At 41.6% G+C, this 23,335-nt stretch overlaps 1 pseudogene; it reads right to left on the bottom strand.

Annotated features, from left to right (window-relative positions):
* Nucleotides 1–23,335, bottom strand: part of LOC139376890 (dihydropyrimidine dehydrogenase [NADP(+)]-like) — a 192,698-nt pseudogene that overhangs the window by 63,225 nt on the left and 106,138 nt on the right.

Genomic DNA, 23,335 nt, shown 5'->3' with positions numbered 1-23,335 from the left:
TCTCTCTGCTCTCTCTCCTTTTCCATCCTCCTGTCAAGAGCAAATGTTACATTGCTAACAAGGCATATGCATCTTGTTCTAGTGGGAGTGTGTTGGTTTAGCTGGAGTCTCTGCCACCTGAATGAAGCTAATTACCGGGGAGTGTATGTGCATGTGGGGAGTGCTTTATTGCTTTCCTTTATGAGTTATCAGGGCTTTATTAATGCCAGTTGTCTGTGGATGGGGGCTGCTTTAATGTCCCGCGTTATGACTTATCAAAGACTTGGCCAAGGTTAGAGAGGCTCAAAGACAGGACACAGAGACACGGAACAGTCTGTTCAGAAGGGAGATACTCAACGTTGCTGTAACACCCTGAAACATTTACACACATGCTCGCACGCACCGCTGTACGCATGCATGCACACACACACACACACACACACACACACACACACACACACACACACATACACACACATACACATACACACATTTATAGTTAAGCACATTACTGTATCTAAGCTAAACAGCAATATCAAAGGCGTCGGTGTGTGCGTATGTGCGCGTGTGCAGGCGTCTGTGAGTGTCTCTCCGTTTGTCCCATCCCTGTTGGCAAGCGCTGTGGATCATGGCCGTGCTAGTGGTGGGGGAGTGCTGGCCAGGCTGAAGTGGTTTGTGAATGTGATGCCACACATCTTCACACTGATGTCCACTGTGTCGATGGCACAGTTGAACAGAGGCGGCGCAGTTGTACTTTCCACTGTCTGGCTATGGAGGGATATGTAGTTACAACGTGTTTTATGAATGCATTATCATCATCATCAACATCAGCTTAGCACTTACTTGCTCAATTCAACTAATTATATTCAAAATTGAAAGACCATGAATTGTTGATTGTTTGAGCCGGGCTGGGACAACTTTTGGGGCGGCAGGTAGCCTGAAAGGTTGCTGGATTAAATCCTCGAGCTGATAAGGTAAAAATCAGTCATTCTGCCCCTGAGCAAGGCAGCCCCCTGCACCTCCCTGATTCAGAGGTTACATGGAGGTACTGGTGGATGTGCCAGGAGGCCTGCTTGTCGTTGTTGTTTGCCAAGTCTGCGATGTCTTAGCCGGCGAAAACCCAGGGCTCACTGCTCTGCATGGTCTCAGGGTGCCCCAGTGGTTCAGCTTGATGGGAGCCATGGCCTTCTGGATTGTTCACAACAAGTCATAATAAACATGGTTAATATGACATTTTATTTTACTAGGCAAGTCAGTTAAGAACAAATTCTTATTTTCAATGACAGCCTAGAAACAGTGGGTTAACTGTTCAGGGGCAGAACAACAGATTTGTACCTTGTCAGCTCGGGGATTTGAACTTGCAACATTCCGGTTACTAGTCCAACACTCTAACCACTAGGCTACCCTGCCTTATTACAATAGACAGAGAGGTCAGCAGACTGAGGTTGTGTTATTGTAATACAGGAGCAGAACAATGCATTGTTGTACCATATAAGACATTACAGGGGGTATACTAGATATACTTGAACTTGATATTAATCAAAGATGGAAAAACCCTGTTACTGTGGTCTCTGCCATATCCTCTCAAAGAACCCCAGACCTTAGTGATACCACTGAGCCCTGCTGCGTTTGTCTTTTCTCTCAGAATTTTCCTCCTATAACCGCAGGAGCACACAGCTTCTCCCACTGCCTGACACACACACACACACACACACACACACACACACACACACACACACACACACACACACACACACACACACACACACACACACACACACACACACACACACACACACACACACACACACACACACACACACACACACACACACACACACACACAACCTTACTGTGGGGAAGGCTGTGAAGTGTGACATGTCTTAGAGATTCCTGAGATCTCCTTAAATAACATAACTTCTTCCACAGACCCCCACTCTATCTCTATCTCTCTGGAGAAAACTCCACTGGCAGATGCTGATTGCTGAGCTCCATTAGTGAGAGGAATCCATGCTGTCATATGGGCCTCAGTCACGCATGCACTACACACTACACACACACACGTAGACATACAGACATGGATGGAGGCATGCACACTCACACACAAACACGATATTTGACCAGTCTATTTAAGACGAATGCACTCTTATGAAACACACACTTTCCTGGAATGTCCATTTATCTTTATGAGCGACAGCAAACACAGAGAGAAAATTCTTCATCGTCACGACGATGGCCGCCTCAGCAGTTAAAAGGACTGGTCGTCTGCCTGTTGCATCATCATCTAATAATGTTCTTGAAACACAGTGCCACACCCCCTGCAGATTGCAGGGCCTATTTTCTGGCGATCTCAGCCTTTTTCTACCCAACTACTGTCCCTGGCTGTCTCCTCTGTAAGCTGCTGAAGTCAATGGGTGATTCATGCTGTACAGCTACTAGCTACAGTTGAAGTCAGAAGTTTACATACACCTTAACCAAATACATTTAAACTCAGTTTTTCCACAATTCCTGACATTTAATCCTACTAAGAATTCCCTGTTTTAGGTCAGTTAGGATCACCACTTTATTTTAAGAATGTGAAATGTCGGAATAATAGTAGAGAGAACGATTTCATTCAGCTTTTCTTTCTTTCATCACATTCCCAGTGGGTCAGAAATTGACATACACTCAATTAGTATTTGGTAGCATTGCCTTTAAATTGTTTAACTTGAGTAAAACGTTTTGGGCAGCCTTCCACAAGCTTCCCACAATATGTTGGGTGAATTTTGGCCCATTCCTCTTGACAGAGCTGGTGTAACTGAGTCAGGTTTGTAGGCCTCCCTGATCCCACACGCTTTTTCAGTGCTGCCCACACATTTTCTATGGGATTGAGGTCAGGGTTTGTGATGGCCACTCCAATACCTTGACTTTGTTGTCCTTAAGCCATTTTGCCACAACTTTGGAAGTATGCTTGGGGTCATTGTCCATTTGGAAGACCCATTTGCGACCAAGCTTTAACTTCCTGACTGATGTCTCGAGATGTTGCTTCAATATATCCACATAATTTTACTTCCTCATGAAGCCATCTATTTTGTGTAGTGCATCAGTCCCTCCTGCAGCAAAGCACCCCCACAACCTGATGCTGCTACCCCCGTGCTTCATGGTTGGGATGGTGTTCTCGGCTTGCAAGCCTCCCCATTTTCCTCCAAACATAACGATGGTCATTATGGCCAAACAGTTCTATTTTTGTTTCATCAGACCAGAGGACATTTCTACAAAAAGTACGATCTTTGTCCCCGTGTGCAGTTGCAAATTGTAGTCTGGCTTTTTTACGGCGGTTTTGGAGCAGTGGCTTCTTCCTTGCTGAGCAGCCTTTCAGGTTATGTCGATATAGGACTCATTTTACTGTGGATATATAGACTTTTGTACCTGTTTCCTCCAGCATCTTCACAACATCCTTTGCTGTTGTTCTGGGATTGATTTGCACTTTTCGCACTAAAGTACGTTCATCTCTAGGAGACAGAACGCGTCTCCTTCCTGAGCGGTATGACGGCTGCGTGGTCCCATGGTGTTTATACCTGCGTACTATTGTTTGTACAGATGAACGTGATACCTTCAGAAGTTTGGAAATTTCTCCCAAGGATGAACCAGACTTGTGGAGGTCTACAATTTTTTTTCTGAGGTCTTGGCTGATTTCTTTTGATTTTCCCATGATGTCAAGCAAAGAGGCACTGAGTTTGAAGGTTGGCCTTGAAATACATCCACAGGTACACCTCCAATTGACTAAAATAATGTCAATTGATCTATCAGACGCTTCTAAAGCCATGATAGCATTTTCTGGAATTTTCCAAGCTGTTTAATGACAGTCAACTTAGTGTATGTAAACTTCTGACCCACTGGAATTGTGATACAGTGATAAGTGAAATAATCTGTCTGTAAACAGTTGTTGGAAAAATTACTTGTGTCATGCACAAACTAGATGTCCTAACTGACTTGCCAAAACTATAGTTTGTTAATTAACAAGAAATTTGTGGAGTGGTTGAAAAACTAGTTTTAATGACTCCAACCTAAGTGTACGTAAACTTCCGACTTCAACTGTAGGTAAGGATAGAGGGGTATTTATCTACTATCTGCCACTATCGTATCCCCTTTCTCTTTAAATTATTCCTCTTCTTTGACCCTGATTTTGTGTTGAAACTCACAGAAGTGGAGAGTGGAGACAGTTATTAAATATTAAAGCATTAGACCTCTCACTAAAGGCATCAGTCATATTAAAGCATTAGACCTCTCACTAAAGGCTTCAGTCATATTAAAGCATTAGACCTCTCACTAAAGGCTTCAGTCATATTAAAGCATTAGACCTCTCACTAAAGGCTTCAGTCATATTAAAGCATTAGACCTCTCACTAAAGGCTTCAGTCATATTAAAGCATTAGACCTCTCACTAAAGGCTTCAGTCATATTAAAGCATTAGACCTCTCACTAAAGGCTTCAGTCATATTAAAGCATTAGACCTCTCACTAAAGGCTTCAGTCATATTAAAGCATTAGACCTCTCACTAAAGGCTTCAGTCATATTAAAGCATTAGACCTCTCACTAAAGGCTTCAGTCATATTAAAGCATTAGACCTCTCACTAAAGGCTTCAGTCATATTAAAGCATTAGACCTCTCACTAAAGGCATCAGTCATATTAAAGCATTAGACCTCTCACTAAAGGCATCAGTCATATTAAAGCATTAGACCTCTCACTAAAGGCTTCAGTCATATTAAAGCATTAGACCTCTCACTAAAGGCTTCAGTCATATTAAAGCATTAGACCTCTCACTAAAGGCTTCAGTCATATTAAAGCATTAGGCCTCTCACTAAAGGCTTCAGTCATATTAAAGCATTAGACCTCTCACTAAAGGCTTCAGTCATATTAAAGCATTAGACCTCTCACTAAAGGCTTCAGTCATACAAAAGCTATACTTAAATGCGAACTGGTTCTCTAGTAGATTAGTAAGAACGACTCACCCCATGTTCAAGAATGGCCTCTTTCCCTTTATTCAGATTACATTATCCAAATATCACTATTTTTAAAACAAGCCTTAGAAAGTTGTTTGCTCTCCAATTTAATCGACCAGAAAAGACAGAACAAATATTACAACAAATATTATGGTTCAACTCAAATATACAAATGAATTTTTAAAAAACGTTTTAAAAACAGTAAAATCTTTGTAAATGACATCATACATAGGGCTGGTGGAGTTATGTCACACATGCATCTGACAGAAATATATGGACATGTCTGCTCTATTCAATATTATAACCAACTAATTGCAATATTACCGCAACAATGGAAGAGGCAAGTGGAAGTGGGAGAAGGTAATGAACTTGCCTGTCGGCCCTGCATTAAAGACCAAAAGTGGTTAAAGAAAATTGTGATACATTTAAAAGTATACCAGTTTCATTTAAGAACAAAATAATTACAGCCTTACAGGTTGCAAAATAGTTGGGAAGAGATTTTTGATGTACCGATTACACTGCACATGGTTTAGAAACTGATACACAGTTTTTCAATTTAAATTATTATATAATATTCTTGCGAACCAATAGAGTGTTATATATATGGGGGATACAACCATCCCAGCTCTGCAGATTTTGATGTGAAGAGACAGGATCGTTATATCACTTGTGTTGGTACTTCTATATGTATCTTGGCTTTAATCGCAGGTTCAGGAATAGCTAAAGAATTCCAACATTTATCTGGAGCTAACTCTGCAAATAGCACTGCTGGTGAATTGCAAAACATTTTATCGTTAATTTACAATCTATAGAAACTACGAGAATAGAAAGATTCAGGACTTTTGTGAAACATCAAAGCATAGTTAAAAAATATATGGCTAATAGAAATCCAAACTGGATGGTGTTCAGAGATGGGAAGTGTTGAGTGGAGCTCAAGGGTGGGACAAACAAAATATAAATAAACAAATTAAAAATATATTGTGTCCGTAAAATGTATATATACAAAAATATATTCAAAAAACAATTTCAATGATTTTACTGAGTTACAGTTCATATAAAGAAATCAGGCAAGTTAAATAAATTCCCTAGGCCCTAATCTATGGATTTCACATAACTGCGCAGGGGAGCATCCATGGGCGGGCCTGGGAGGGCATAGGCCCAACCACTTCGGAGCCAGGCCCAGCCAAAAGGGCTTTATTACAGGCAGAAATACTCCTCAGTTTCATCAGCTGTCTGGGTTGCAAGTCTCAGATGATCCCGATGTGGAGGTCCTGGACTGGCGCTTTTACACGTGGTCTGCAGTTGTCAGGCCTGTTGGACGTACTGCCAAATTCTCGCGGCTTATTGTAGAGAAATTAACATTACATTCTCTGGCAACAACTCTTGTGGACTTTCCTGCACTCAGCATGCCAATTGCACACTCCCTCAAAACTTGAGACGTCTGTGGCATTTTAGAGTGGCCTTTTTATTGTCCCCAGAACAAGGTGCACCTGTGTAAATATTATACGGTTCAATCAGCTTCTTTATATGCCTCACCTGTCAGGTAGATGGATTTCTTAGCAAAGGAGAAATGCTCAACAACAGGAATGTAAACAAATGTGTGCTAAAAATGTGAGATAAATATGCTTTTTGTGCGCATGGAAAATTTCAGGAAACTTTTATTTCAGCTCATAAAACATGGGACCAACACTTGTTCAGTATAGTATTGTTGTCCATTATGGGAGGGATGATAGCGTTAGGAGAAAATAATATAGAAGGAAAATGTATTAAACATATTTGCCCAAACATATATGGGGGATTTGGCTGCAATAGCAAGGCATGTACATTCACTGGCCCTCCAGAAATGGAGAAATTGCTGCCTCTGAATGCTCTATTTCTCTATGGATTCTTGTGAAGGGAATCTCATACAGTGTTTCCAGGTATGTGTCAGGCAGGGAAAGGAAAGTATGGAGAATGGATTGTAGGGAGATCAATACGTTCCCTGTCCTGGCAGGCTCTTTACTGGGGCATTAACACTGTAGCTAACAATTACAAGACCATGGCTGCTTCAGGGGACAGATATCAGCTGAATGCAGGGTCTCATTGTGGATTTGAATAAAATGCCTGGCACGTTACTGTATGATCCGTTAAGTGCAGGGGTGTCCGGAATATGACAAGGGTGACTGAAAAATCTTGATTAGACCACACATAAAGTGGAGCTGTATTGTAACATAACGTAACTTAACATAATGTAGGATCTGATAATCAACATTCTGCCAATTCTCTGCCATTTACGTAGTTATTGTCACGTTCTGAACTTTATTTACTTTGTTTTGTCTTTATTTAGTATGGTCAGGGTGTGAGTTGTGGTGGGCAGTCAATGTTTGTGTTTCTATGTTTTTTCTATTTCTGTGTTTGGCCTGATATGGTTCTCAATAAGAGGCAGCTGTTTATCGTTGTCCCTGATTGAGAACCATATTTAGGTAGCCTGGGTTTCAATGTTGGTTTGTGGGTGTTTGTTTCCGTGTGAGTGTTTGTCGCCATACGGTACTGTTTCGGTTTGGTTTATTTCACGTTATTGTTTTGTATTTCATAGTGTTCAGTGCTTTTCTTATTAAAATCGTCATGAACACTTACCACGCCGCATCTTGGTCCGATCCTTACTCCTCTTCAGACGAAGAGGAGGAAATCTGCCGTTACAGTTATTCTATGTTTTAACAGGTCAATCCTGATACAGTAAGATCCTGAGAAGTTTGGACAACAAGTGCACTTCAACAGTCACTTCTAAGGGTACTACAATGAAGGGGACATCTTTGATCAGTCTCCTTCTATCAGACCTGATTTCTCCTTCTATGACCTTACTTTGAGGGTCAGTCAGCGTGGAGCCGATGGTGCTGATGATATAATCGACTTTGAGCAGGACGATTTAGTCCTTGTCCTCCAGCCAATCCCGCACTCCGTCTACTCGGTGCGGCAAAACCACAGGCCGGCCACGCAGCCGTTCATCATGATGACCTCACGAGGGCACAGGAAGGGCAGGAACTCACACGTCTCCTCTTTGACCAGCTCTATCTGAGGAAAAGGATAGCATATGTTGTTTTTATGTTGTCTTTTTATATTGCTCTCAGCTCCCCTTCCCCCTATTCTACTGTAAGAGGTGTGTGACTGGCTGCAGAGAAGTCAGTCGCAGGAGAGCAGAACTGGGGAACAACAGGAGCAGTTTAATATGCCAAACCAACGGCACCCAGAACAACAAAATATGGGTACAAATAACCCGTCGCGAACCAGTCAGAGTGCACAAGCACTTTACAACAAACAATTTCACACACAAACTTGGGGGGAACAGAGGGTACACGACAAGTTATGAGAGAATGTTTCTTTCAAGAACGAAACATAATTGTTTGAAACGTGAAAACATTTCTATACAAAAGACATGTTTTGACGTCATGTTGAGGAAATGTCTTTCATTTATCTCAGGACTAAACCCAGCAAACCGGTAAGATTCCCATTACGTTCTTGTCAGGGTTTTCTCTCACATTAGGACAATAATCCCCCCCAAAATAAAAACACAATATTTTTTATTAAAAAAAAAAACTTTTAGGGCCTCCCGGGTGGCGCAGTGGTTAAGGGCGCTGTACTGCAGCGCCAGCTGTGCCATCAGAGTCCCTGGGTTCGCGCCCAGGCTCTGTCGTAACCGACCGCGACCGGGAGGTCCATGGGGCGACGCACAATTGGCCTAGCGTCGCCCGGGTTAGGGAGGGCTTTGTCGGTAGGGGTGTCCTTGTCTCATCGCGCACCAGCGACTCCTGTGGCGGGCTGGGCGCAGTGTACGCTAACCAAGGTGGCCAGGTGCACGGTGTTTCCTCCGACGCATTGGTGCGGCTGGCTTCCGGGTTGGATGTGCGCTGTGTTAAGAAGCAGTGCGGCTTGGTTGGGTTGTGTATCGGAGGACGCATGACTTTCAACCTTCGTCTCTCCCGAGCCCGTACGGGAGTTGTAGCGACGAGACAAGATAGTAGCTACTACAACAATTGGATACCACGAAATTGGGGAGAAAAAGGGGTAAAATTCAAAAAATAATAATAATAATTTTTGTAAAGATTTTTTTCAGTTGAAATATCCTTGGAATGTTCTCCTAACATTCATTAAAATGTTGTGCACAACATCTGTAACAACTCCCACAGATCATTCCCCAAAAGTTCTCATAAGGTTTCCAGGTAATGTAATAACACAATGTACCAGTAATATTTCCTAGCAAACTAAAATTGATTATGTGAAAGTTCCCAGAACATTCGTTAGGTTGCGGCAAATGTTCTCATAACACAATAACTGTCCAGTCATGCTGATGGTTAAACAATTTTTGTATAAAACATTTGCCTGATGTTTCAAGAGCATACCCAGAACTCATTTGGTCTGTTTTTTAAAAGTTACCAGAATGTTTCATTAGGTTGTGGGAACAGTCTGGTGGGAACATTGTGGGGACATCAGAAAATGTATGTTTCCAGAACACACTAAAACTTTCCAGTTGTGCGGATGATTATACAATGTTACTTTTAGTTAGGTTGCGAGCCAATGCTAACTAGCGTTAGCTCAATGACTGGAAGTCTATGGATGTTCACTGGCATGCTAGTAGATAGAGATAGACTTCCAGTCATTGCGCTAACACTAGTTAACATTGGCTCCCAAAACTCTCTCTAACTTCCTCCATACTAGACACAGAGACATAAAAATGGTATCCACAAGTTCATTTGACTGGAGAAGTAGTATCATTGGGCTATTTACAGTGCCTTCAGAAAGTATGCACATCCCTTGACTTTTTCCCCAAAATGTTGCGTTACAGCCTGAATTTAAAATGTATTAAATTGAGATTGTGTGTCACTGGCCTACACACAATACCCCATATTTTCAAAGTTAAATTATGTTTTTAGACATTTTGGAAAAGTTGAAATGTCTTGAGTCAATAAGTATTCAACCCCTTTGTTACGGCAAGTCTAAATAAGTTTAGGAGTCACATGCTAAGTTGCATTGACTCACTATGTGGGCCATAATAGTGTTTAACATGAATTCTGAATGACTACCTCATCTCTGTACCCCACACATAGAATTATCTGTAAGGTCACTCAGTCGAGCAGTGATAGTGATTTCTCCTGTGATAGGAGAAAACTGAGGATAGATCAACAACATTGTAGTTACTCCACAATAATAATCAAAATTACAGAGTGAAATGAAGAAAGCTTGTACAGAATAAAAATATTCCAAAACATGCATCCACTAAAGTAAAACTGAAAATAATGTGGCAAAGATATGAACTTTATGTCCTGAATACAAAGCGTTATGTTTGGGGCAAATCGAACACAAAACATATTTTCAAGCATGGTGGTAGCTGCATCATGTTATGGGTATGCTTGTCGTCGCCAAGGTCTTAGGAGTTGTTTAGGCAAAATCCTAGAAGAAAACCTGGTTCAGTCTGCATTCCAACAGACCCTGCGAGACAAATTCACCTTTCAGCAGGACAATAACCTGAACAGTCCAAATATACTCTGGAGTTGCTTACCAAGATGACAGTGAATGTTTCTGACTGGCCTAGAGACAGTTTTGACTTTAACTGGCATGAACATGAATGGAAAGACTTGAAAATGACTGCCTAGCAATGATCAACAAACAACTTGACAGAGCTTGAAAAATAATAATGTGCAAATATTGTACAATCCAGGTGTACAAAGCTCTTAGAGACTTACCAAGAAAGACGCACAGCTGTAATTGCTGCCAAAGGGGATTCTAACATGCATTGACTCAGGGGTGTGAATACTTATGTAAATGAGATATTTCTGTATTTCATTTTCATTAAATTAGCAAACATTTCACTTTGTCGTTTTGGTGTATTGTGTGTGAATGTGTGAGAAAAAAATATTGCAATCCATTTTGAATGCAGGCTGTTACACAACAAAATAAGGAATAAGTCTAGGTTGTGAATACTTTCTGAAGGCACTGTACTATTATGATATGGAGCCCATTTTCACATCTTTTTCCCATTTCCCCTGCTATGGTTTTCTTTGAATTGATGATCAAACTTTATGATTTCCAGAAGCCTAAAACCATTCAACGACAGAGGACTAATTATCGTGGCTGTCCACGGCAGTGCTCAGTAGGGGGACAGACAGGCTGTTATAATGGCCGTGGTCCCCCTGCCTCTGTTAAGCATATTGTCTGAATTCACATTAGTGCAAAGCCCTGGTCTTATGCAGTATATTCACCTTACTGACATGCATGATTTAAAAACCTTGACCATTAAAAAATGACATAAAAACCTACAGAAAAGAGGCAATGTGTATTTATGTTATTTCTGTAATGTGTGTTTGAGGCCTGTATAGATATGTTTTTGAAACTCAAAGGTTAAAGTATCTCACTATCTTTTTTTTAAACCCTTGTATTGTCGTATGGGTCAAGAAAGACCCGCCACTATGTTTAACAGCATACAAATAAACCTCAATGATATTTTTCCAACTTGAGATCTGATGACTTTTTCTAGAATGACCCCAACACTAGATAAAGGAAATGTTGCCTTTGTTCATATTTCCATGAAAGCTGTACACCACCAGGGTACAAAGATAGTATTGGGGTCATTTTTGACCAGGCAGTAATAAAATAATTTACACACCACAAAAACCACAAAAACCACAAAGACACACACACACACACACACACACACACACACACACACACACACTGAGAAATTGAGATTATGTGTGCTACTGATTGAACTACAACTTTATTTTGCATGTGCAGCATCTCCCCTCCACACCCCACACATGACTCGAGTTCACAGACAAAATTAACAAAATTTCAGACAAAATAAACATTTCTTGAAAGCATTGTTACCTAATGGAGAATGCAGGCAGAGGCTATAAAGGTGCTGCAGATGACAGTCCCCCCAGTTCTCTCTTTGCTGAAGCCAAGAGTGCACGTTTCAGTGCCCAACAGGTCGTATAACTGATTTTTTCAGATGTCCAGAAGGAACAAGAGAACAATGATTTAGAAGAGGAGGAGGTATCTGAAGAAGAATATGGGGAAGAATACAACCCAGAGCACGATGCATAATCTTCAGATGAAGAAGAAATCCCCCAAGCTGAAAGAAAGACATTTTTGGCAAAGAACAGCAAAATAACATGGTTGGTTTCCACAGATTAAATGCAGTCTTTTTGCATTGTGAAGAAGGAAAACACAGATATTCACAAAGTTTGTGATGAATGATAGGTTGTTTCTCATGCAAAATATATTTGGGGTTTAAAATTCAATTAAGCGACTTTATTTTATGGGTTTAGTGAAGGCGGGTCATTTTTCACCCTTAGGACAAGGGGAGTATACAGAATGTTAAACAAGGGTTAAATAATATTATTTCTGTTTCCATGCCACCAATTGTTTTCTTTGAATGTTTCGTGGAGAAAAAAATAATATTCAGAGAATAAACCTGGTTTCATAATCCCCTCAAGAGTTTTTTCCTTTTTTTTTCTTAAAAAAAAAACGGAAGACATTTTTACAGTGCAATAACTTCTTTCTTACTTTTTCACAGAAAAGACAAAAGGACAATGTGAATGGCCATGAGCTTATAGCCAAGACGAAAGCCACCTTCAGCTACACAGCAAATCTATATGAATAACAAATGTAAGAAGAGCCACCAGAAAAGAAGTGTGTCAAAAGCAGTCAGCTAGCTGCATATAGAGGCTACAGGGCTATTGGAAAGATCAGTATGTTCATAGCTACTGGGTCATGGTCAGAAACAGTTTTGTGAGTAATTGAGCATGGTCAGGTTCTATTCAAAACATAAGATCCGTATGTATAACTCATGAATTGATTTCAAAGATCAAATTTTTGCAAAAATACAAGTTCAGCTATAATTCTGCCCAAGGCCCGTATTCAAAAAGTATCTCAGAGTAGGAGGACATAATCAATACTGTGGTCAAAAGAGCATATTCTGAAGGAACTTTAAAGCCACTGTTAAGAGCCATGCTCTGAGAGGCTCTAGCTTTATGGCACAGTCTAACGCTGTGTCACCGGCACCCAGCATGATGACCACACCATGGAGCTCAGGCAGCTGAGACTTACAGCTACACATGCCTGAGGAAGCAAGAGTGGGGGAGGAAGGGATGGAGAGAGTGAGACAATGTGAGGATTTGCCCTGCTCTTACAGTGCATTAGAAAATGATTTAGACCCCTTGACTTTTTCCACACTTTGTTACATTGCAGCCTTAATCTACACACTATACCCTATAATGACAAAGCAAAAACAGGTTTTAAGAAATGTTTGCAAAGATATTAAAGAGTTTAAAAAACGGAAATATCACATTTACATAAGTATTTTCGACCCCTTTGCTCAGAAGTTTATTTGCCACAATCGCCGAATATAACAAGTGTAGCCTTTACCGGGAAATGCTTACTTGCAAGCCCTTAACCAACAGTGCAGTTCAAGAAGGAGAACATTTTTACCAAGTAGCCTAAAATAAAAAGTAATAATAAAAAGTAACACAATAAGAATAACAATAACTAGGCTATATACAGGGGGCACCGGTACCGAGTGTGCAGGGGTACAGGCTAGTTGAAGTAATCTGTACATGTAGGTGGGGGCGAAGTGACTATGCATAGATAATAAACAAACAGCGAGTAGCAGCAGTGCACAAGAGGGGGGTTGTCAATGTAAATTTCCCGGTGGTGATTTTAATGAATTGTTCAGCAGTCTAATGGCTTGGTGGTAGAAGCTATTGAGGAGCCTTTTGGTCCTAGACTTGGCGCTCCAGTACCGCTTGCCGTGCGGTTTGCAGAGAAAACAGTCTATAACTTGGCTGACTGGAGTCTCTGACAATATTATGGGCTTTCCTCTGACGGTGCCTATTATATAGTTCCTGGATGGCAGGAAGTTTGGCCCCAGTGATGTGCTGGGCTGTTCGCACTACCCTCTGTAGTGCCTTACGGTCAGATGCCGGGCAGTTGCCATACCAGGCGGTGATGCAACCGGTCAGGATGCTCTCGATGGTGCAGCTGTAGAACCTTTTGAGGATCTGGGGGCCCATGCCAAATCTTTTCAGTCTCCTGAGGGGGAAAAGGTTTTGTTGTGCCCTCTTCATGACTGTCTTGGTATGTTTGGACCATGATAGTTCGTCGGTGATGTGGACACCAAGGAACTTGAAACTCTCAACCTGCTCCACTACATTCCCGTCGATGTTAATGGAGGCCTGTTCGGCCCACCTTTTCCTGTAGTCCACGATCAGCTCCTTTGTCTTGCCCACATTGAGGGAGAGGTTGTTGTCCTGGCACCACACTGCCAGTTCTCTGACCTCCTCCCTATAGGCCATCTCATCGTGGTCGTGATCAGGCCTACCACCGTTGTATCATCAGCAAACGTATTGATGGTGTTGGAGTCGTGTTTGGCCACACAGTCATGGGTGAACAGGGAATACAGGAGGGGACTAAGTACACACCCCTGAGGGGTCCCAGTGTTAAGGATCAGCGTTGCAGGCGTGTTGTGCATACACTTACCACCTGGGCGCTGCCCATCACAAAGTCCAGGATCCAGTTGCAGAGGGAGGTGTTTAGTCCCAGAGTCCTTAGCTTAGTGATGAGCTTCGTGAGCACTATGGTGTTGAACACTGAGCTGTAGTTGATGAACAGCATTCTCACATAGGAGTTCCTTTTGTCCAGCTGTCAAAGGTCGGTGTGGAGTGCGAATGAGATTGTGTCATATGTGGATCTGTTGGGGCGGTATGCGAATTGGAGTGGGTCTAGGGTGCCTGGGAGGATGCTGTTGATATGAGCCATGACCAGCCTTTCAAAGCAATTCATGGCTACCAACTGAGTGCCACGGGGCGGTAATCATTTAGGCAGGTTACCTTCGCTTCCTTGGGCACAGGGACTATGGTGGTCTGCTTGAAACATGTAGGTATTACAGACTCGGTCAGGGAGAGGTTGAAAATGTCAGTGAAGACACTCGACAGTTGGTCTGCGCATGCTTTGAGTACACGCCCTGGTAATTCATCTGGACTTGTGAGGCTTTGTGAATGTTGACCTGGTTAAAGGTTTTGTTCACATCGGCTACCAAGAACATTATCACACAGTCATCCAGAACAGCTGGGGCTCTCATGCATGGTTCAGTGTTGCTTGCCTCGAAGCGAGCATAAAAGGCCTTTAGCTCGTCTGGTAGGCTCGCGTCACCGGGCAGCTCACATCTGGGGTTCCCTTTGTAGTCCGCAATCATTTTCAAGCCCTGCCATATACGACAAGCATCAGAGCTTGTGTAGTAGGATTAAATCTTAATCCTGTATTGACACTTTGCTTGTTTGTTAGTTCGTCTGATTTCTTATAAGCGTCCAAATTAGTCTCCCTCTCCTTGAAAGCGGCAGCTCTAGCCTTTAGCTTGATGCGGATGTTGCCTGTAATCCATGGCTTCTGGGTGGAATATGTACGTACAGTCACTGTGGGGACGACATCATTGATGCACTTATTGATGAAGCCGATACCTGAGGCGGTGTATTCCTCAATGTTATTGGATGAATCCCGGAACATATTGTCACGCCCTGACCTCAGAGATCCTTATTATTCTCTATGTTTGGTTAGGTCAGGGTGTGACTCGGGTGGGAAATTCTATGTTTTCTGTTTCTTTGTTTTTGGCCGAGAGTAGTTCCCAATCAGAGGCAGCTGCCTATCGATGTCTCTGATTGGGAATCATACTTAGGCAGCCTGTTTTCCACCTGAGTTTGTGGGATCTTGTTTTCTGTTTAGATACTGTTGCCTGACAGAACTGTGCATTTTTGTTTTCGATTTTGTTGTTGAGTGTTTTTGAATTAAAATCATGAACACTTTCACGCTGCGCCTTGTTCTACTTTTTCTACCACCAACGAGATCCGTTACACATATTCTAGTCTGTGCTAGCAAAACAGTCCTGTAGTGTATCATCCGCGTCATCTGACCACTTCTGTATTGAGCGAGTCACTGGTACTTCCTGCTTTAGTTTTTTGTTGTAAGCAGGAATCAAGAGGATGGAATTGTAGTTAGATTTGCCAAATGGAGTGTGGAGGAGAGCTTTGAATGCTTCTCGGTATGGAGTAAAAGTGGTCTAAGATATTTTTTCCCCTGGTTGCACATGTGACATGCTGGTAAAAATTTGGTAAAGTTTGAGTTAATGCATTAAAGTCCCCGGCCACTAGGAACGGCGCTTCTGGTTGAGCATTTTCTTCTTTGCTTATGGCCTTATAGAGTTGGTTGAGAGCGGTCTTAGTGCCAGCTTCGCTTTGTGGTGGTAAATACGAATACGAATAATACAGATGAGAACTCTCTTGTTAGATAGTGCGATCGACTGCTTTTCATAAGGTACTCTACCTCAGGCGAGCAATACCAAGAGACTTCTTTAATATTAGACATCGCTCACCAGCTGTTATTGACACCCCTCGTCAAATCAAATCAAATTTTATTGGTCACATACACATGGTTAGCAGATGTAATGCGAGTGTAGCGAAATGCTTGTGCTTCTAGTTCCGACCATGCAGTAATATCTAACAAGTAATCTAACAATTCCACAACTACCTTATTTATACACACAAGTGTAAAGGAATTCATAAGAATATGTACATATAAATATATGGATGAGCGATGGCCGTGCGTCATAGGCAAGATGCAGTAGATGATATAGAGTAAAGTATATACATATGAGATGAGTAATGTAGGGTATGTAAACATTATATAAAGTGGCATTGTTTAAAGTGAGTAGTGATACATTTATTACATCCAATTTTGATTATTAATGTGGCTATAAATTTGAGTCAGTATATTGGCAGCAGCCACTCAATGTTAGTGATGGCTGTTTAACAGTCTGATGGCCTTGAGATAGAAGCTGTTTTTCAGTCTCTCGGTCCCTGATTTGATGCACCTGCACTGACCTCGCCTTCTGGATGATAGCGGGGTGAACAGGCAGTGGCTCGGGTGGTTGTTGTCCTTGATGATCTTTTTAGCCTTCCTGTGACATCGGGTGGTGTAGGTGTCCAGAAGGATCCACGATCTGCGTCCCCCTTTTCCGGCGTCTTTTCTTCACGCAAAAGGCGTGGATCTGGGTCTGTTCCAGTGAAAGCAGGATATCCTTCTCGTCGGACACGTTAAAGGAAAACGTTTCTTCCAGTAATCGCTTTTCTGATGTCCAGAAGTTATTTTCGATCATAAGAGACGGTAGCAGCAAGATTATGTACACAATAAGTTACAAAAATGAATTAAACAAAATGCAAAAAAATAACAAAATTGCACAATTGGTTGGGAGAATGTAAAACATCAGCGATGTTGTTCGGGGCCATCTTGTTATCATGAGTCTTCATGGGTATGACGCTAAAAGCTTAGCACACCTGTATTTGGGATGATTCTCCATTCTTCTTTGCAGATCTTCCCATGCTCTGTCAGGTTGGATGGGGACTGTTGCTGCACAGCTATTTTCAAGTCTCTCCAGAGATGTTCGATCGGGTTCAAGTTCGGGCTCTGGCTGGGCCACTCAAGGACATTCAGAGACTTGTCCCGAAGCCCCTCCTGCGTTGTCTTGCTTAGGGTCGTTGTCCTGTTGGAAGGTGAACCTTCGCCCCAGTCTGAGGATCTTAGCCTGGAGCAGGTTTTCATCAAGGATCTCTCTGTACTTTTCTCCATTAATCTTTCCCTTTATCCTGACTAGTTTCCCAGTCCCTGCCGCTGAAAAACATCCCCACATCATGATACTGCCACCACCATGCTTCACAGTAGGGATGGTGCCAGGTTTCCTCCAGCCATGACGTTTGGCCTTCAGGCCAAAGTGTTCAATATTGGTTTTATCAGACCAGGGAATCTTGTTTCTCATGATCTGAGAATCCTTTAGGTGCCTTTTGGCAAACTCCAAGCTGGCTGTCATGTGCCTTTTACAGAGGAGTGGCTTCTGTCTGGCCACTCTACCATAAAGGCCTGATTGGTAGAGTGCTGCAGAAATGGTTGTCCTTCTCGAAGGTTCTCCCATCTCCACAGAGTAACTCTGGAGCTCTGTCAGATTGACAAACAGGATCTTGGTCACCTCCCTGAACAAGCCCTTCTCCCCTTTGATTGCTCAGTTTGGCCAGGCGGCCAGCTCTAGGAAGAGTCTTGGTGGTTCCAAACTTCTTTCATTTAAGATGCCACTGTGTTCTATGGAACCTTCAATGCTGCAGACATTTTTTGTGACCCTTCCTTGACACAATCCTGTCTCGGAGCTCTATGGACAATCATTGCTTGGTTTTTGCTCTGACATGAACTGACAACTGAGGGACCTTAAGTAGACTTTCCAAATCATGTCCAATCAATTTAATACAGGTGGACTCCTATCATGTGGTAGAAACATCACAAATATGATCAATGGAAACAGAATGCACCTGAGCTCAATTTTGAGTCTCATAGCAAAGGGTCTGAATATTTATGTAAATAAATCGGAGTCGCTAGTGCCTGATGAGACAAGGATATCCCTACTGGCCAAACCCTCCCTAACCCGGACAACGCTAGGCCAATTGTACGTCGCCCCACGGACACATCCGGCTGCTACAGAGCCTGGGCGCAAACCCAGAGTCTCTGGTGGCACAGCTAGCACTGCGATGCTGTGCCCTAGACCACTGCGGCACCCGGGAGGCCGTACATAAGGTATTTCTGTTTTTATTTTTAATAAATGTGCAAGCATTTATAAAAATCTGTTTTCACTTTATTATTATCCATTTTAGAATAAGGCTGTCAAAAATATATGTTATAATCAGCAATACTGTACTTCAGGGTGGTGCTTGAGTTTGCTGTCTGAGGATGTATTATTCCTCAAATGACTGTGACATTTTCGAAGTGAGAGATTTTGCCTCTTTGCAGTCGATACCACTATGACATTGTCAGTCAAGCCTTTTATTTTATTTATTTGATACAACCCTATGGTACGAAGGACAGGTGTATTTCATTCTGATAATAAATATAATTTCCTTTAGAACGTACTGGCTTTACTCGCCTTGGCCACAAGTGGCAAGAAGTCCTTGGATGTGTCTAATCCCTGGTCCACAGTCAGCCCCTGGAAGATCTCAGCCTTGTTAGCCTAAAGGAGACCTGTTCCAAACAGAAACCATCGTCAAGAATTAGCCAGTAGGGCTAGGCCCCTTTTTTCTCAATTTATACCTCAATGACATGCCCAAAGTAAACTGCCTGTGCTCAGGCCCTGAAGCCAGGATATGCATATAATTGGTACAAAAAAAACAAACACTTCGAAGTTTGAAGAAATGTTAAAATAATGTAGGAGAATATAACACAATAGATATGGTAGGAGAAATCCAAAGAAAATCGGATCAGAATTTTTTGAGAGACCATCCTCTTAGAATGGCAAGTATAAGGTCATCTTGAAAATTAGCTCCCTGTATGCAATTCATATGGCTTCCACCGGGTGTCAGCAGTCTATGTTCAAGGTTTCAGACTTCAAAAATGAATTACAAATATCAGTTTTAGTACAAATTCATTGATTGCGTGTGCCATAAAGACAATCCTATTTCCTATTGAACACTTCTTTCCGTAATAAATATAATAATTTGATTACATTTTAGGGTATCTGAGGAGTAAATAGAAATGTATTTTGCTTTGTTGAAACAAAGTTTAGGGGTAGATTTTCGGATTCCTTTCTCTCCATGTTGAACGAGCGGATTACTCAAATCGATGGCGCCAACTAAACTGACTTTTTGGGATATAAAGAAGGATTTAATCTAACAAAACGATACTACATGCTATAGCTGGGACCCTTTGGATGACAAATCAGAGGAAGATTTTCAAAAAGTAAGTGAATATTTAATCGCTATTTGTGAATTTAGGAAGCGCTATCCTCAAACAATCGCATGGCAAGTTTTCGCTGTAATAGCTACTGTAAATCGGACAATTCAGTTAGATTAACAACAATTTAATCTTTCAATCGATATTAGACACTTATATGCACCTAAATGTTTAATATCCATAATTTTTATGATTATTTATTTGAATTGCGCGCCCTCCAGTTTCACCGGAAGTTGTCCCGCTAACGGGAAGGCTAGCCATAAAAGATTAACACGACAGACATATCCACCATCCCTGATCCCAACCATTTACAAAGTTTGTGCATCGTTGAAGAAATACTTTTCACACCATGAATACTACTGCAATACAAATGGTGATTTATTTGTATTTTTACAGAGCTTGACAATGTAGCTATGTCAACTTCATTTTCTGTTTTATTGAATCTATGTACAGTATGCCCTACAGTATGCCCTTGATAAGAGAGGAGAAAGATAATCGTCAAGCTCTTGTAAGTAAATAAAACCCACAATTTGAATCAGTAAATAAATCCAGTGAAAGAGGTGGACAAGTAAATCAGTATTATAGACTCATAATCTCTCGGTTAATTCTTGTAATTAAGCAACAAGGCATGAGGGGTTGTGGTATATGGCCAATATACCACAGCTAAGAGATGTTCTTAAGCACGACCCAACGCGGCATGCCTGGATACAGCCACAAATTCCTGAGGTGCCTTATTGCTATTATAAACTGGTTACCAATGTAATTAGAGCAGTGAAAATAAAGGTTTTGTCATACCGTGGTAAAAAAACGGTCTGATTTAAACTATGGCAGTCAGCCAATCCGCATTCAGGGCTCAAACCACACAGTTTTTAATATACTTTATACTCTATGTGACGTGTGCGCCACACATACTTTGGAGCAATCTAATTACTACTCTGTCATCACATTTTAGACAGAGTGCATTCTGGATGTTTTCTATGTACAACCGTCAGTGTACATTGTCAAGCGTCTATCAGTGTCCAAAGCGCGGTACACACAGCAGTGTTTTAGAATATTAGACTGTACGTTTTCATACTTTTTGAATTCTCAGCGCAGCTCAAGCAATTTCTCCAACCTTTGTCACATTCAAATGAAAAGAGTATGCGTCCCGGGAGCAATGTTGTTTGGGAATTCTGGGGCGTTGTGCGATGGTGGTCTCAGAGCCACGTAGCTATGTCACAATGGGACGCTGGCTTATCTCTGAGTCTGTGGACTATGATCTATGCTTAAAACTCCAGCCCTAGGGCTACCAAGATGTATAATACCAAAGTCATATCACGATGATATACATACAGTAAGAATTAAAAAAAAAGATTTTATTGCACAATAGTGAATGGTATTTTACTTTACTGCTAGAATACGTTACCTCTAAGAAGTTAATAATCAAGGATAGGTGCAATCAAATTTGGTCCAATTTGCCCTTTCATAAAAAAACGTAAGGTTTGGCCAATACACTATCAATAGCTTATAATTAAAGAGGTGTTGTGTTAACCCTATTGACTGTGTCAATTACTGGTTGATGAATAGTGATGAACAGTGACTGATGGGCCGTGAGTGATACAGAATAGCTTGAAGGTCAATCTGAATGATTACCTCAGACCCCAGAGCTATTCTACCTCCACCTTCATTTGGCACTACTGACTGCATGTGTTTGCTGTCATTTATAAGGTTAAAGGCTGCGAGGAACCAATCAGATCTCTTTATGTACATCTTCTTGTCTCATTCATTTCTTCAAATAAAATGGGCAGATTGGATAACCTTGGCAGGTCATTTTTAGATTGTAATGGTGTATTCCTCTGACTACTCTTTTATGTTATCTATCATTGCTGCAAATGTTTTCTTTCCTTCATGGATTATTCATTAGCTGACCAACCTCTCTTTAATAAAAAAAAAGCTAAATGTTAAACCAAGATGCAATGAAATTCCATGCAGTAATCTTTCAAATGAAATGCTATAATCATATTGTATACAATTAATCTGCAGTTAAATACTCAATGTACAGGAAGTATAATATCTCAATATAATCAATATACGGGAAGTATTACATATTAATATACTCAATATACAGGAAGTATTACATCTCAATATACTCAGTATACAGGAAGTATTACATCTCAATATACTCAGTATACGGGAAGTATGACATCTCAATATACGGGATGTATTACATCTCAATATACTCAGTATACGGGAAGTATTACATCTCAATATACTCAGTATACGGGATGTATTACAAAACAATATACTCAGTATACGGGAAGTATTACATCTCAATTTACTTTCCAGTAAAATCCCAATAATCCAAATACAGAACTGCACCTACTATGTATACTACCTACCTACTGTACTAGAGAACACAACACAGTGTGCCACTGCTAACTGTGCTTAACACTGAGCAAGATCCTCCAGAAGAGTAACAGCATGCTTACCTTCCTCTGTGTCGACACTGACAGATGCTCCGAGCTCACTCTGTTGGTTTTATACACCAGTGTGGCCATTTGTGTTCCGTGCAAAGATGTAAAATATGAATAAGGAAAACAAGGTGAAGGGGAAATAAATGCTATGAAGCGAATGACAAAGTGTACTTTAACAATAACATCCCGGACGGTGACATCTACTCCATATTAATGCACTCTCCTTTTTCAGTTGTGTGCATCCTATTTGACCGGGGAAATGTGATTTGGCTCCAGAGCCGTGCGGAGAGACGCTGAAGTGAATATAGTATAATTCATCATCGCAGGTGGCTTCACTCCCACTCTGACTCTCTCTCCATGCTTGGCCGGCTCGGCCTGGCCAGTCCTTGTGTATCACGCACCATCGACCACTGTGGCGTCGGCTGACTGTGAGTAGTGCTACTGTAACCAGTGCTTGACTTGGGCAGGAGCACACCGAAGCGGAGTACCGGCACCTCAAATGGTCTACTGCTTGAGCTCCTGCACCTCATAGAATAGTAGCAAAAAAGATTGTGGAGATCCTGCACCCAGAATGAGTACCGACACCTATTTCACTCTAAGTCAAGAACTGAGTGTAAAGTTACTGTGATTTCTCTGTAAGAGTTATGTCAGGTCAAGTACCCATGGGTATTGGACAAGTCACTGGCCTTAAACCTATGTGTAACTGTGAGTCAAATAGAAAGTCTTACAGCTGCTAAGTACTGTATGTTTTGTTACATGAAAAACGACCCATGTTATGCTATGGGCTAAGTTAAGTAAGGAGATACAGCCAGCATAATGTTTTTTCATAACCCAAGAAAACTCAGGAGGATGAAGAAATGTGTCTTGGCCCCTAAGACCCTCACGAACGTATACATTTGAACCATTTGAGGCATTCTGTCCTGCTGTTGACGATTTAATGGTTACACAGACTCTTGGCCTCCCATCCCATTCTAACCACCTCTCGCCGGCATTGTATTCATGTTCCCTGATGAAATTGTTGTACAATATGATCTTGTTGCCATCTAATGCACATTCAAATACCATACATCAACACCGCAGAGCTCTCCCTGTTCTCTGCCATGCCCTGATTGTATTAATGCTGACAATATCTGG

Source organism: Oncorhynchus clarkii, chromosome 20 (genome assembly GCF_045791955.1).
Source record: "Oncorhynchus clarkii lewisi isolate Uvic-CL-2024 chromosome 20, UVic_Ocla_1.0, whole genome shotgun sequence".
In the NCBI taxonomy this organism is placed as follows: domain Eukaryota; kingdom Metazoa; phylum Chordata; class Actinopteri; order Salmoniformes; family Salmonidae; genus Oncorhynchus; species Oncorhynchus clarkii.
The sequence above is the reverse complement of the archived record's forward strand: the minus strand, read 5'-3'. Positions and strand labels throughout refer to the sequence as shown.